The 16604-nt window shown below is 38.2% G+C and overlaps 1 protein-coding gene across 6 annotated transcripts in view; it reads right to left on the bottom strand.

Moving 5' to 3' along the window:
- The window catches only part of cdh23 (cadherin-related 23), a 1363918-nt gene that overhangs the window by 264478 nt on the left and 1082836 nt on the right, over window positions 1-16604 (bottom strand). The window lies entirely within an intron of this gene.

Raw genomic sequence — 16604 nt, 5'->3', positions numbered from 1 at the left:
CGGCAACTCTGACCCATCCACATGCAACATTTTGAAGAAAGTGGGAAATGCAGCCAAAGCAGGTAAATGGCGACTTACATATGCATATACATATTAAACCTCAGAAGTAACGAATATGATTTATAGACTCTATTTTAGTTCCTTTATGAGGGGTAATGTTGCTACTGAAGAACTTTTTTGCTTTTACGTCTGTTTACATTATCTATGAAAGACTTTGAAGGACTGAAACCAAAGCGTAATAAAAATACAGGTGTGATGATCTTCCTGCATTTATATTGTTATTTATATTCTTCTACTTATACCCTAATATTTTAAGTTGATTTAGGCTCCCAAGAGACTTTTTCTTGAAACTTTAAAATAGAAGGCCACCAAAAATCGGGCTACAAGTGTTCATAGCCAGGTTTTAACAATGGTTGGCTTTTTGGTAACAGCCACCTACCAGATGGAACTGGCCAACAGGTCAAGAATATCTCAAATTAAGCTTCAGCCCCATCATGCCCATTGTGCTTGGAAGCCATAAACAGCTGATGAGGTGCTAAATTCAGCTTTCATGTAGTTTAGTACATTTCAACATAAAAAGACAATTTGCAACAATTTCCATTTTTCCTAAAAGAATCAAGGTAATTGGCCACCTTCATTGTAATAAGAGCACCTACTGAGAATGACGCTGCTTTTGCTAACCAATAAGCAGTTATGTTCCATTAACATACAAGCCATCTGTGATGCCATGATGAGACTGACAATTGTTGTGGCTCGGTGGCCTGGGTCATCCCATGATTCATTTGAGTTGCTGGAGGTGCTGGTAAACTGGTAAGATAACTGGCTGAACCATCAGTGTTTCATATGATTTGTACTCCACATTGTAATAGAAATCGTGTCATTATATATGCCAGGTGATAGTTGCTACCTACCCAGACAATGGCGCCTTACACCTTTTTAACTATTTTGAAGGAATAGGACTTTAAATCATTAGAAGAACTAAAATGAAATAGAAAAGACAAAATCAAAGAGGAATAAGATGTGCATGATGTAGGAATACAACCACATTTTAAGTATAAGCAAGTATACAGTAAGTTTTTTTTTTCAGATAAATATTAGGCATCAGCTGGCACCCTACCTGGGGTTTATTTCCTGCCTTGCACCCTGTGTTAGTTGGGAGTGGCTCCAGCAGACCCCCCGTGACCCTGTAGTTAGGATATAGAGGGTTGGATAATGGATGGATGGATATTAGGCATCAATAGTCTAATATTTTGAAGGTAATAAGGTTTAAAGTCAGCAGAAGAGCAAAAATAAAATAGAAGAAAACAAGAAAAACCATAAGTGAAGCAAAAAGAGGTCAGAACGTTTTATGTATATTTGTATATTTATATTGAAGTGTGCTGTATGAAGTTAATGCTATTGCTAATAAAAATAAGCTGGTCACTGATTTCAGAGAAAGCATTTTATTTCTTCTTACTTTTATCTACAGTCACAAACGTGTGTTGAATGTAGAAATAATGTAAGGACTAAATCATTCATTTATATCCATCCATTATCCAACCCTCTATACCCTAACTACAGGGTCACGGGGGTCTGCTGGAGCCAATCTCAGCCAACACAGGGCACAAGGCAGGAAACAAACCCCGGGAAGGGCGCCAGCCCACCGCAGGGCATGCACACACACACAAACACACACACACTAGGGACAATTTAGGGTCGCCAATGCACCTAACCTGCATGTCTTTGGACTGTGGGAGGAAACCCACGCAGACACGGGGAGAACAGGCAAACTCCACACAGGGAGGACCTGGGAAGCGAACCTGGATCTCCTTACTGCGAGGCAGCAGCACTACCACTACACCACCATGCATTCATATATATGTGCACCATAAACACAGAATATACTAGCTATGTTACTCAGTTTCGCCCAAAGAATTCTCGAAGCCAATGGTCCTCAGTTATAGTGCCATTGCTTAATTGAATGTATCAGAAGTACTATGTAACTAAGTACTTTTCTATATAGAATATTTGTATTTTATATATTAATAAATATTAATAGTTCACTTGAGCTGCTTACTCTTGAACATGCTGCATGCAGTCCTTGGTGGTACTGGTATTAAAGAGATTGATGCAGAACTCTGTAGAAGGCGCTATGCAGGAATGCTACAAAGACGATTTAACTCTCTATGAGCATCAAAACCCAAAATTAGTACTGCCTTAGTATACAGTGGGTTTGAATAATAAATGTCTACAAATAAAATCACTTTATACTCATCATTTTGTTATTTTTATTTTTAGCACTATTCTGTTCTCTTCTTTCCACATTCTGAAAAACTGCATTTGTTTAGCTATAGAAAAATTTGTGCTTTATTGTATTCAGTAGTGGCTTGGCTCCAGTGGTTAATTTGTGTTTTTTTATTGTTTTTATTTCATCTTTGTTTTTTTTTACTTCAAAAAGCACCTAATGATGATAGTTGATTAGTATTGTGACCTTAATGATGATAAGCAGGTGGACAACAGTGTTGGCTTGTTCAAAAATGCAAGGCTATGCAATGATTAAAAAATGTGTTATCAGTTTCTTTCAGATTTATTGCCACACATGTCACACCCCTAGTCCACTAAAGTGATTGGCAGTGCTGCATGATATTTTGTTCTCTTTTTACCAATGGCATCCCCACTACCCCTGCATGCTCTTCTAATTGCAATTGCTCTTCAAATACTGTCTGTGGGTCTTCAAGGAACTTGAAAAGGTAAGACTGGGCCCCTAGGTTACAATGGCTGAGAAACACTAGTCTAAGATAAAAGCTGTACTCCAGTGAGAAAATGAATTGTTATCCTAAAGTGACTGTGGGAAAAACAACACAGCAGACGGTACCTTTGATGTCATGGTGCTTTTATTGATGCTCTTATTTAAACTTTGTGAGCACTGATGAAATGTCTGGATCAGCGCACTGACTGATGGGAATTGTAGTCCCCATGTCTGCATTTCACAAGGCTGCAGATAAGATGTGAGGGGGACTAACATATTTAATATATGTTTCTTTATGGTTTAGTTGTGCAGATCTGACTATGCTCACAGCTACAATGCCTGGCAAGCACTTGCTTAACGCATCTCCTTTGCACTTTGGTGAACTTGGCTTCTGCAGACAGCTTACATTTACATAAACCAACTGTAACCAAAATTGGAAAATAACTGGATGATAATTGTCATTTGTGAGCCTAATTATGTTAGCATATATGTAGCTGAAGTAAGGATGATTCTTTCAGGCAGGCTTAAGTGATTGTTCACAGATAGTCAAAAGATTATCCAGTGTTTGAGTCTCAGAAGAGCACAGTCCATATATAACATATTCAAATAGGTCAGATGGTAGTTACCCATACCTAGTATTTTTCACAAATAGCTTATTGAATATATGAAATATGTGGGTATTTATGGGAATTGCAAAGAAACCAAGGTGTCAGTGTGTACAGCATCCTACACCATCAAAAGGAACATGGAAACTGCAAGAAACTTTGACAGGAACAGATCTGGCAGATTCAAAGTCACAACAGAATCAAAAGACAGGAGAGACAACAGCTTGTTGCACAGCTTGACAGTGGTCAGAGTAAGCAAGTGTCCCAGTATGAATTGTACAATTTGGTTCAGGCCCTGTTATACCTTCTGACTTAATTCCTGGTTTACATGTGATGCTGCAGGAGTAGGTTCTGGCTCCAACACAACCCTTTATTACAATGGCAGAATATATATAGTACCTATATAAATTTAAAGAAAAATTTTTATTTGTTGTATTTTTTAAGCAACGGACATAAAGATCAAAAGATTAAAAGAATTCCCCTCAATGACCAACACCCACCCATACATCAACATAAGCCCCATTTCCACCTGCCAACACCCATGCCCTGGAGTTTCACTATTACACCAAAAACTCAAGAAGACTATGTTCTTTTGAAATGCTCTACCAAATCTGTACTACGGTCATTTTCAGTTACTGTTTGTTTTAGGAGTTTTCTTGAATGAATTCAAATTATATGATTGACTTGGTCAGTTTGCAAGGTTCAGCTATTTCTTCCCCTATAAACATCTTGATTGTCCCGGCAGTGTTTTGTGTTATTGGGCGGTGAACACAGAATAAATTAGAATGATTTGAATTGGGCTGTCTTTGTTGGGCAACCTGCCTCTTCTGAGGAGAGTCTCTTTTGGGTTTGGTTAACATCAAGATGAGCATTGACTGGTCTGGTCAGTATGAACTTTGGTCTTCTTCACATAACATACTAAGGTTTGTGCACAGTGCCTCGAAAATGTGAGCTGTCATGTGTTTGTTTTTATCTACAGTATGTCCCTAACATGCACGACTGATGTGTTGAATTAAGGTTGGCAGTGCTATTTTAATCTAAGAGGGATTGGAGCTGTTGCTTATTGTTCACACAATTGTGTGTGCTCTGCAGAAACTCTCTTCCTCTTTCTCAGCAACTAGTTCCTCCTTCCTTTGGTGTATTTTTGTGTCCTTGACATTTCCAGAATGTTTACAATGAAATGTTACATAAGGATCATTTTCTAAAGTTGAGAATAAAATGAAAAGCTCAACACAAGAACATAGTAAGAATAAGGATATTACAATTATATTCAAACAGGTAGAGTTTTCACTTCACAAAGATGACTTCACATATGTTATCTACCCTTTGGGTTACAACAGTCTTAAATGAACACAAAAGGAGTGCCCTCTACCTGATGAAGGCCTGCTTCTCAACATCACAGTGTTTTACACTGGTATGTTGCAGGACATCTGTAAGTGTCATGCTTATACTAGAGTCTCATTATGAGCATATGTTTGACAGATACTCATTTCTGTTGCTACTTGAACTCTCCTCATTCACTCTTCATTCAAGACACAGTTCAATCAAACTTATGCCTTTCCTCATTATTATGGCAGATATTTTGTTTAAGTTTAGTCAGTTGTTGCGTTTGCTAATCACATATGTATGCCTGTACTTGAATACTACCCAGCCCATGAGACTGTTTTATAGCCTCTTTAGGTGTGTTCTCATGTAATATGCTAAGCATCTATTGCGATTGCCAGTCTCTTTGTCTCTCAATCCTTATGAAACTACCTGGCCCCCTGGACAAATTTTGTTGAAACTGTGACATTTATTCTTCAAGGAAATTTGTCGAGAAGTTGGTGTTATATCTTGAACAGACTGCACTGTACACAGCTGTAAAACTTTAAAGTCTCCCATTGAAAAGCATTGTTGAATTTACAAACTTTAAATGAAGAAACATTCTGAGCAACTTCAGCTACCAATTAGTTTGCTGTTTCGATTTATTTTGATAGAGGTTACAGCAACTTGCATATTTTTGTACATTTTTTTGTTTTTCACCTCCGCTAGCTGTGGCTGACAGCAAACAGATCACCAGTGCAAGTTAATTAAGCACCTGCAGTGTGCGTGCTCGGGTAGGAAGTTGCGGTTGCTGGCTGACTGAGCAATTGCGTGACGGCAATCCTCTATTGTCAAATCCAGCAAGGCGCAGGTGTAAACCACTGCATTGGCAAGTTGTTTCTACTTTACAGTATGAAGTCTTCTCAGAGGCTTGAATGCAAGCAGAAGAGAATGAGTGTATCAGCATCTTAGTCCATAACAGGTAAGTTAAATGATTTTCCTAACCATAAAAGTATAAAATGTAAACAAGGAAAACTAAAGGTTATCTAGCTATGAATAATTTACCAGGTGACATTATGCACAAGAGTAAATAAACATCTACTCGGTATTAACCTTAAACTAGACAAGAGGTGTCAAGCTCAATTTTATTAATGTTGAAAAATAACACTTCATTCACTCGATGAGGGCTGGAATATATCAACAAGCAGCTCCTGCCACATTTCACTTTCACAAACAAGACACACAGACTATACTTCATCACAAGTATACACTGTGCCTAATGTCTGTCTTGAAACCATCTTCTTTCATTATCAACTTTTCTTTCTCAGACATTGCAGCTGGTTATGATAGATATCAGGCTACGAAAAGGACATAGCAGTGCTAGACAACAGTCCAGAGAAGAGCAACTGGGCTGATTCCAGGGCTGCATACAGGGTGGTCCAGATCTAATTATGCAGATCCAGATCGTCTGGATGACTTTGATTTACGACGATTCTAGTTCGGCACGAAGACGATTCTTTATGTCGTCAGTTCGCACACTTCTCAATGGTCTGGGATTTTTTGGGTGATTTCCTAAGTAATAGACTTAAGTTATAGCGGAATGAAAATTGCATAATTAGAACTGGACCACCCTATAGAATGCATTATGAGAAAAAATTAAAAGAGCTGAGTCTTTTCAGTTTAATAAAAGAAGATTAAAAAGAGACATGACTGAATTAGTACAGTGGATCGAGACTGTTATTTTAAAATGAGTTCAGCATGGACACAGGGACACAGTTGGAAACTTGTTAAGTCCAAATTTCGCACAAACATTAGGAAGTTTTTCTTTACACAAAGAACGACAGACACTTGGAATAAACTACCAAGCAGTGTGGTAGACAGCAGGACTTTAGGGACTTTCAAAACTAGACTTGATGGTTTTATGGAGGAATTAAGTGGATAGGACTGGCAAGCTTTGTTGGGCCGAATGGCATGTTCTCATCTAGATTGTTTTAATGTTCTAAAGTTCTAATATAAGTAGCTATGAAACCAAAATCAGCAATGAGTGAAAAACTTGCTGTCAGCTCCAGAGCCATTGCTAGTGTTTTGTTGCCCTAGGTTGGATGCATGCACTGATACAGTGTGTTGCTGCACCCAACACACAACAAAACACCTCAGGATCCCAAACTGGGACCCAACACAGCCATGCAACGGGTGACAGTGTGAGTTTTTTTTACAGTGGCTGGAGTGCCAATCTTGCCACTAACCCCTGAGTTTTCCCTGCACGTTGGAGGACCTGCCTGCAGGGCTAGATGCAGGTTAACATGACATTTACGGGATTTAAACTGGAAGCCTTCTGATTGCCAATGTAGATCCCAAGCCTCAGCTGCTTTAGGCAAAGCTACAAATGTCCCCTTGTCCTGTCCCATCCCTCCCCCCAATATTGAATAAATGATGCCAAAGAAAACTAGCAGTTTCCTATGGAAAAAATATAAGAATATAATTTTACTTAGCATTTTAGCAACTTTTATTTACAAAACGTGTAAATGCAAATAATATATAAATATGACAATATAACATAATAATATGTTAATAATTGATGGTAACTCCATTTTAGAAACTGAATACCACCTTTAAAAATTAAATAATAATGTTTAATTAGTTTTGTATAATATACATTCATTTCATATATATATTAAATATGCAATTCAAGAAATACAAAGATTGGAGTATTTTGAATCCTTATATTTTGAGGATTTATAAGGGGCACAGCAGCGACCCAGACACCACTGCTAATGTTAGTCCAATGTGCTTAAAAAATAAAGGAAGGAATGGAAAGAAAAAGTTATGTACTGTATGTATCCAAAATCTGCACTAGGAAAATGATGAAATAAGGGATGAAGAGAAAATAAAGAACACGCTTGTAAAATTAACACAGTAGTAAAAAAAACAAAACTACAAACTTAAACCTGGAGAAAATAGAGAAAGAAGGCTAAAGAGAACATCTGTAATGCCTAGAACATTACACACTCTGTAAAGGGTTCCCTAGTCAGCACATAAAGGCGAGAGAGAGTGGCAGTCTGGACACAGGCAAGAATTTGTTGCTAAAGCAAAGTACATCCATTTACATTGGTATTATTCTGTCCATCACGATCAATGGCCTTGGCCTCATTTGAAAAAATGCAAATGGGCTGGTGATGCAGTGTACAGACCACATTTGGAGTTGGTCAGAAATAGATTCTGATCACATTTAACATGAGTGGAAATGCAAAGGCATCATCTATTCACATATAATAATCACGTAAAGGAAAAGACAAAAGAATTATGAAGGACGAGCACTCAGGTTAATAGAGGAAGGACCCGTAGCCAGCGCTGACTCCTGTGCAACTTTAAAAAGTGAATACAGTGGTGTTTGAGAAGTTGAGCTAGCACATTCTTCATGAGACAGCCACATCTTTGCATCTTGTTAAAACACTAAAGTTTTTTTTTTTATGGCAAATTAGCTATTCCCCTACTTTTTTACTTTGCCTTTTTGCATCATTATGACCAACCTGTTTCATTCTAATTACCGGTTGGTGACTACAGTGCACTGTGTTGTGCTTAAATGTGATGACGACTAAAGAGGCATTTGAATGCAGAATGTAAATGTCAATGACCAATAGAATCTATATATGAAACACATACTAAATGCATTTTTTCAGAAAACTAATGGTTATCTCAGGCTGTAGGTAAAATGTTTTGAATAATTCAGATTTAGCCTGTAGACCTTCAGTTTGACACCCCTGAACTAAATCAAATTCGCAGCACCATTAATTTGCAGATTCCCACGATTCACTATTTCACCATCAGTATAATTTACTAGGGTGACCAGACATCACAATGACAAGGACAGTCACGATTTAAGGCTAAGTGTCCTGATAAACAACTGAAGAATTTGAAAATGTTACTATATCAACAGGCTGTCAATCTAATAAAACATTCTCTTCCTCGTACCCTCGGATTCTTTCTCATCTGCTCTCCATTGCTGTTGCTGCTGTTTAGGTCTTGCATAAGTCCTTCCATGTGGGTCTGCCTGAACATTTATGCTACCAGCTCCACCTCACACTGCACACTTATGGTCCAAGGCAACAGCATCTGCATTCACTTTCCCCAACTCCATGAGATGATGAAAGTCAGGATCTTTCTTGAAATCATTGGCAGCCATGTACTCTAGTCAATAGATTTAAGCAGAAGAGTGGGTCCTGTAAGTTCTGCTCTTTAAGTGCTTGGATCTCTCTTTCTCTCTCTTTCACTCACTCACTCACTCACTCACTCACCCTTTGCACTTCTTCCCATGATATACAGTGTCTCAATCTCTCTCCCAGGTCCATGTGGCATCACCAGAATTTTAAAGTGACACTGGATTTAATTAATTATTCTGCCTTACTTTGTTAAGATGCCTTACACTAAATATCCAGGTTAGTATTTCCTTCTATTCTAGTGTGTCCTAGAATAGCGGTTCTCAGTCCTGGGGCCTCCACTGTGGCTACAAGGTTTTATTCCAGCCATTTTCATAATCATTGAGTGGTTGTATCTCAGTCTCCCTGTTTAGTTAGCTGCTCTTTTTGGGTTGGGGGGTTAAATTCTATTTTATTAGGTTTTGTCTTATTTTTGTCTGTTTCTGCTTTTTTTCCTAGTTTGACTATGAAGTCATAGGTTATAAATTCGACCTCATTGTATGCAATGTTATTTTCTATAAGTAAAAATTAATGAAGAAAAAAATAAAAAAGGAAGAAATATTTGTATGTTGGCCTTGACTTTAAATGCTCAAGTCTCTTCTGTCATTTTCCTAATAAGTCATCTTTTTTAAGTAGACCTTTCCCTCTTAATTAGTATCCTAATAATGACAGTTAATGACATAGACACCAAGGCAACTGATGCTAGCTATTGAGAGTTTGCAGCTTCTTCAGTGTCATATCCAATATTGTGCTCATCAATAACTAACATCCTAAATAACTAGTATACCGAGAAAAGCAGAATGAATATCAGGATGATGACAATTAATATTTTAAAAAGCAGATTAAAAACATAAACGCTGAACTATCCACATAACTTCCATAAGTACTTATTACATACCAATAAAAAGTTAGCAATTTCCTGGATTTTCACCAAACTTCAGAAAGTGGGAGGAAAATTGTCTAATTAAAGTAAGGGTCCAATTAAAAGAAAAAGATAGCTGGGATAAAAACCACCATAATGGAGATCCAGGACTGAATTTAAAAACCACTGTTATTGAATGTTTCATGTCTAACTTACTTTTCCATTCTCCTTTAATCTTCCTACTATAACATTCTTAAGTCTACTTAATCTGATTCAAGGAGCTGAAGCATATCCTGGACAGCAGGACAATCTTAACAGCATGATAGCCTCCCGGGCAAAGCAGTGTACTGGAGTCCCTACCTACACAACCACTCAGCAAGTCACAACATACATAGATTAGCATGGGGCCTCTATGCTTATGGGGTCTCCGGGCAACTGCCCAGCCTGCCAATGCGTTAAAGATGGCCCCACTGGACAGGTGGCCAATACCTTGCAGGGATCACTCATGTACATGGTCATTATTACAAGGCCAATTTGGAATTTCCTCTTAACCTATCAAACACACACGTGTTTAGGGATGTGAGAAGAAGACCTAGGCGGAAACACGGAGAACATGTAAACTCCCACAAGGACAAGGTCTAGGTGGGAGATTTGAATCCAATACATTGGATCTGTGAGACAGCAGTGCTAATCACTTTGTCTCCATACCACTCTCTTTTGCCCACTATTGTTGGTAACTTTTGGTGGTGTTTTCTTAGGTCATATGTTCTTTTCTTTTAATTGATAATTAAGTTATAATAGCTTTGTAACTTAATTTTGTCTTTCGACCATTTTGTCTATCCTTCTCATTTGTATTCATTTATTAAATAAAGTATTTTAAATTCAGGTGTTTTGCTGCTCTAAATTAAAATTAAATAAGTAATTAGGCTAATTAAACCTTAATGAAATAGCTTAATTAGGAGGGGTTTAATTAGTGCAAACTGTTTTAGGCTGATCTGGATGTCAGACTGTTACAGCAGTGTGATAAAATGGTGCTTACACATTTAACTATAACAAAGAAGAGTGTAAATTCATTTCCCATTACTAACTAGCTTTATTAATATAGCTAGACCAAAACTTCTTGCAATTTTCAGCACATATGTGATAAAAATCTGAAAGAAAAAAATAATGTTACAAGCAAACTATTATATATAGTTATATTGTCATAAATCACTTTTAAACTTTGTACTTTTCAATTATGCACGTATGCATGATGACTTTGTAAGACAGCTTGGATAAAGATTTCCACCAATTATTATTATTATTATTGTTATTATATAATAAACCTCAAACATACTGTTTCCTGCCAACCAACTCTTTTTGACGTTTTAAGCAGTGCACTATTGACAAAAGGAGAGCACAAACTTTTACAAGCAGCAAACACCCCAGAGGACATACCAAAGCTAAGTGTATACTGTTCCTATGTGTGTGAGTCCATCATAAGCAGTAGAGTACACATTTTTTTCTCATTGTGTACACTAAATTATGCTGTTGTGAACTGAAAGCTGCTGCTTATTTTTCTTGACCTTACTTCTACTTTTGATTCCCCCTTAAGTATGACATTCTTCTCAAAATGTATACTTTCCAGGTATGTTCATAAATCACTTACTGCATGCATTTGTTTGACGTTGGACTTGTAAGTGATTTCATGAAAGTTCCTTGCATGTTGTTTCTTCAACATTCACTTGTTTCCCTTGAAGACTTGATTTGTCTGCATGGCACCGACTTTTAAAGTATCTGCTAATAATAGCTAGCCTTCACAGCACTGTGCTAAAGCCTTTTAATAAACTGTCTGTACCCATGATGCTGATGATTGGATACTTGTAAGCATACTTTACCTGAATACCAATACAACTGATTGTTTCCTATGGGGTATCCAGTTTCACCTAAGAAGTATTACCTTGTGAATGTTTGGCCATGAATACAACTTCCAGTTTGAGGACATGGTTAGAATCACTTTGACAGGACCTTGAGAACTTGGGACTCTTGGTTGCAATTAAAAGATCATTGAACCATCTAAGCACGTGCTGACTTTAACACCTGCAGTGTCCTATTTAATCTTCCCATTCTGGATGCAGATACTGTAATGGTACTAGAGCTTTGGGCATCTTTCACTACAGACAACTGATGAGACCAAGGCATGGGTAAAAACAAAAATATCAGCCTTCTATGTCTTTAATTGTCGAAAAGAAAAGGCAATCAAAAAAGACCCCATTCATTCTGCTCCCATACCTCAGGTAAGCTCTTGTCCTTTCTACACTCTTAACTCCAAGGTCACCAGACTGAGGAGAAAAGGCTTCTTTTAAAGCTGGACCAGGGGGAACTTCTGGAATGCCAGAATCATACTCCAGAAGCACATCTGGGTCAGACAGATGAGGGCAACAGCTCCCTCCAGAGGCCATAAAGGTCCTCAACAGGGTAGCCTGTTCTCTTTGTTTTTAAATTTTATTGATTTTATTGAAATCACACAACATTCCATACAAATAGATCAATTTTACAAAAATAGAATTGAAACCAAATCAACCCTCACCCCTGAGAAAGAGAGCATGGGCAGCAGAATAAAACTCAAACCTAGTAAAAATAAGTAAATAGATAAATTAATAAGTGAATATAGATGAATGAAGAAGAAAAATAAAGAATAGGTAGAGAATCTACTTCCACAATGCTTTAAAAGCTTATTCTAAAATTTTATTGATTAGATCCTGCCAGGTTTTGAAAAATGTCTGCACAGATCCTCTAAGGGAGACTTTTTTTCCATTTCAAATAGTATATAACATCAGTTACCCACTGACTTAAAATGGGAGAGTTAGGATTCTTCCAGCTGAGCAAGATAAGTCTATGTGCCAATAGCGTAGTAAAGGCAATTACAGTTTGTTTGTCCTGTTCTAAATAAAACCTCCATGCAGCCTTCTGGGATACTAGGCAGTGCTGATTCTGGATGTATGTTGCCAGAAGATTTACTTGGAAAAGATATTGCTTAGGCAAGTAGCCCTCCAATGCCCATCACTTTTACCGGCTTCCTGTTCAGAAAGAGTACCACCACTCATGTTAGCTGGGAAGCCAGACCATCTGCAATCTCCTTCTCAATACAAAACTCAAAGCCTATTCCTTTTCCAGCAGTGATTTCACCTGATGCAGAGCTCTTCTCTGAAAATTCTGACATAGCCTCAATATCACTGAATGTATGTGGCACTGGTAGAAATGAACATACTTATGGCAGGAGATATTGCACATTTTTACTTACTGTATGCTTGTGCTGCTTTACTCTACTCAGTCAGTGCACTGTGTAGTTGCAGTCTCTATCTCTTATGCCCATCTATCTTTTAAAATGTCATTTATATTTTTATCGGTACTGAAGGTACAAATGCAAATAACAATTGTATTCTACTGCTTTCACAAGGGAAATAAAACATGAAATGAAATTTATGTGCCATAATTAAAAAAACAAAGTAGATTTGTTCTGGACAATATAATTTGTAATGCTTTTATTGTCTCATTTCAATTCCTTGAGTGAAGCTTTTATGCACACAATGCAGTTAAATGAAGAGTAATTTGAAAGGTGGGATGTGCCATGCTGGTTCAGCGCTACGTGTTACTGCCTAACAGCTCAGGGGTCCTGGGCTCAAATCATGCCCTGATAATGTCTGCATATCATCATGTTTCTTCTGCAGTTTCCACCCACATTCCAAACAAGTGCAGGTTCTGTTAAATGGCCATTCCAAACTGAACAGGTAAGTGTGAATAAGTGTGATTGTTTGAGCATGTCCTGGAATGGACTGGCGCTGCTTCTTTACTTGTGTTCACTAAAAGCTCCATCTCTCTCCAATCCTGCAGTAGGTTGTGAGACTAAATGAATGGGGTGCATCACAGCATTTATGATCTAGGCTTCTGCTTGGCTGCCAGTCTGGGAACACCAGCTCTTACTTATGAAAGAATAAAATATACTAGTTGTGTGTGGTCTTCGAGACAAAAAAGCAACACAAAGGTTCGCTGGCAGTTTTACTATATTCGTGAACTTGGAAAGGCATCAGCTAACTCCTAAGAATTACCCACTGTAGAGGATGTGGACCCACCAGTGCTTGCTGCCACACTGGCTTTCATAAGAAGACACTGACAATACCGTATCTAATCGGTATCGCTGGCAAATGAGTCCTATTAATCTTTGTTTCGAGAAAATACCACCAGATAGACAATATTTTTTGTGATAAGTTCAAGGTTTAACTTCCATTGCTGAGATTTTTCACTTGCACGTTGTTGAGCCGCGGCTTTTGCTTAATTTAGACGTTGTGTCTCTTCATCTGTGTCATTAGCACAAAGACCTTGTTGCGCGGCTGTGTTTGCTGCACACATTTCTTTCGTAGTGAGAAGTGAGGTGCATGCAAGTGCTGAAAAAAGGTGAAAGTGCTTGCATGCATGCACCATCTAATGGCTGTAGTTGAGGATGAGCAGAGCGGACTGCTCCACACATGACAGGTCTTTCGTTTATATATGTGTAATAAATATTCTAATTGGCTGGCAGCACTCAAACACAAGGATTAGTACTGCTGACCCATAAAATGCAGATTTCTGGGCTCAAGGGAATAAAGCTGGCACATCTTCTGGTTTCTGTATGAGTTTTGACGTAGCCTAAATGTATCTCCTTAAACCAAACAGTATTGTAAATGAGCAAGTCAGAAAGTTGGAAATGCAGCCTTAATTCAGTAAAAAAAAATGTAGTATTAGTATAACTTTATGAAAGTACAAAATACAAACCTACACACATGCAGCCTGCTGACTTCACATCACAATATTTCATCACTAACTGTTGGTTAAAATGCCAATGCAACATAAAAAGGTATATGTGCTTATGGAATGTATTGAAAAAGATGTGGTGGGCAACATCACCACTTTACAGCTTTAGGCTTCCGTATCTAGGGTGGATTCCAATTTTAGCATTAGCTACTGTTTTGTTTTATCTGATTCCAATGAGCTCTAAACTGAAAATGAACATATTTATTTTAAGATAAACAAAATGAGAATAATATGAATGAAAAGGCTGGCAGTTTGGACTCAAAACCAGTTGATAAAAAAGCAAATGAAAGCTAGCACAATCCAACTGCTTGATATTTATGGGGGTTATATGCAGTAAATATTCTTAAAACACGCATTTATTAACAAATTATTACAGTGTACTAAAATTAGTTTTTATATTTTCAAGTTGAGGTTTGCTTTTGGCGTAAATATTCAAGCTAATTGCACATGTGTATTTGAGCAAAGCTAACAGTTTATTTGTGTGTAGGTGTACTTACAGTATGTAGTACATGTGGAAGAATGCATGTGTGTGAATATGGTGATGATAATGTGATTTTATTATGTGTGACAGCAAATAAAGAATATATAACACATGTGGGAGAAAAAGCAAGACCACTTAAGGAGGGGATTAAAAGCTCTAGATTCTTCAAGTCTGTATGTCTCAATTCTGAAAAAGAAACCAGAGGCCAAGAATGCCTCTGAGAAGTTAACAGAGAGCTCAACCCTGGCCAAGAAGGTAAAGATGGCCCCAGAAGAATTACTCCTTCCAATTATACCACTGAAGGGGTTGAAAACAGAGAAAGGCAAAACAGAGAGGAAACTCATTGCCGGACTCAAGAGCAGCATTTGGGGGTGGCAAGTGAGGCGACCACCCTAGACCCTGCACCTAAGGGGGGCTCCACTTTTGAGGTCTGCGTGTCCTGTTTGAGCGTATTTCTCAAGTTAAATTTTCCAGTTATTCTAATATATAAAGCAGAGTCGATGTATGTAAGTGTATGTGTATGTATGTATGTTTGTTTGTCCGCAATAATAAATCTGTACCGGGCATCCGATTGCCACCAAACTGGGGATGGGGCTCCTTTGTGATCAGGAGGAGGTCATGGGGTATGTTTGGTTGGGAAAAATGTTTGTGGTGAAGCACAGGGCACTTTTTCACCGACACAACGTTCGGCACATGTCCCCGTATTTATCATCGACAAGATGGCTGCACGTTGCAACAGACGTTCACAGTGGCGCCTTCTAGCGGCACGTTTGGTCCCTATGTTTCTTTAAATTGCCAATAGATGGCACAAGTGTCCAAGTATGAGATGGCCGACTTCTTTGATTGGGTGAAGGGGAACTGCCGTATGTATGTAAAACGTGAACGACCCAGTGCGTGTGACTGGCTGACACACCCACGTCTCCACCGGTCACACTCCCACATGTACTGATAGTGCTGTATTTCATTTGCCAACGAACGTTATATGGAAGCATGTTTGAACAGAGTCTCGCCTTAAAAAGACAGCATTCTTCCCCCACCATTTTCCCCACACGCAGCAGCGGTTGTATCTCACTTCTCTCTGTAGTTACCATCGCCAACGTTCGTTAGATAGCAGCACGGTTCAACACAGACGCTCCTTAAAAACAGAGCACCCCTACCCGCCATTTTTCCCAGTATGGTTTCAGTGCTACACTTTCACTGGCTTTCCGTATTTGTGGTGTTGTTTGCTCGCTTTCCGACTCACAGTACGATTTCAGTGTTGCTCTTTCTGACTGACTGGTTCTATTTGTTCACTTTCCGACATATTGTAAATAAGGTAAATTCATCTCACTATGGTGCTCATTCCGTATGTAATACCATGTAACACATTATAATTGTCCTGCTTTTTGCTAATATACCCATGCCACGGAAAAAAAGACGTAGAATTGGAAGGTCCACTTCAGATGCCAGAAGAAAGTCTATTTCAATTGCGTCTGAAATGCCACAGCAGACAGAATCCAGAGTGGAGGAACTTACAATAAAATGTCAATCAGAAAACTGTTTGTTCTATTTCTATGTTCTGTTTCTTTCATTTGGGAAATTCACTGGTTATAGATTCCCA

Source organism: Polypterus senegalus, chromosome 1 (genome assembly GCF_016835505.1).
Source record: "Polypterus senegalus isolate Bchr_013 chromosome 1, ASM1683550v1, whole genome shotgun sequence".
NCBI lineage: Eukaryota > Metazoa > Chordata > Cladistia > Polypteriformes > Polypteridae > Polypterus > Polypterus senegalus.
Note: the sequence above shows the minus strand (reverse complement) of the source record. Positions and strands in the feature narration are given on the sequence as shown.